We start from the raw sequence: 974 nt of genomic DNA, 5'->3' as shown, positions 1-974 counted from the left end.
ATACAAATAGAAAGGTATAATACAAGTAAAAGGAAAGCAGGATCTCAAGGACTAACTAATCAAGAGAGAGAGAGGAGAAGAGCTAGGAAACATGAGTAAGTCAAGCCATACAATTATATGTAGAAGATGGGCAAGGCAATGATCCTGAGAATCTTCAGAAGATTTTATCTAGCTTTTAATTGGAAAGATTCTCACCCTGACTAGCTATATTTACTGATATCTGTGAACTAAGCTACTGCACTGCAGATGGTAATTTGTAATAATAGTTTCATGCTTGCAGTGCCTGTCATTCTGGTCTTCTGAATATGGGCTTCTTGTCATGACATGCCAGTTACTGCTATGATGTCTCTTGGGTAGGTGGTTGTTCAAGAAGAAGGGGAGGTGAATGAAGGCAAGAGATAGGAAAAGGAATATTGTGGGGCTGTCCTGCTACAGGGTTGTATATGGTTAGATTTTTGGACTTATTCGTAAACATAAGAGGTAAATAATTCTTTATGCCTATTTTTTAAAATACATTCTAATTTTTAAATATTTTTTCATCATATTCTATAGGGACTTAAAGTTCAACATATCAATACTTGTAGAAAAATACATGTTCCATATTATGCCTAAGATGTTTGATATTCAGACAGATAGTGAGGTTAAGCTTAACAGCCTAGGTTGTATGGTAATAACAACAAGCTTGTCTTCTGGATGGTTAATAACCTAAGTATGCAGACCAAAATTAGAGAAAAAAAGAGAGCCAAAAGGAAAGCCGACATTTTGGCTCTAGCCTTCCAAGTTCACTTAAGACTCAGGACACATGAGAACTTGTACTTTCATGTCATGTAACTCGGTAGTGTCCCAAATTTTCTGATCAAGGAGATTATGGGCCCGAAGAAGAAAGTGGTCGATGATGTAGAGTGTGCCTAAGTAAAGTCACATGGAGAGAAAACATTCTCTCAGGCTTTCACAGAGAGCACATTGGCCAAGCA

Source organism: Octodon degus, unplaced genomic scaffold (genome assembly GCF_000260255.1).
Source record: "Octodon degus isolate 3935 unplaced genomic scaffold, OctDeg1.0 scaffold00531, whole genome shotgun sequence".
Taxonomy (NCBI): domain Eukaryota; kingdom Metazoa; phylum Chordata; class Mammalia; order Rodentia; family Octodontidae; genus Octodon; species Octodon degus.
Note: the sequence above shows the minus strand (reverse complement) of the source record.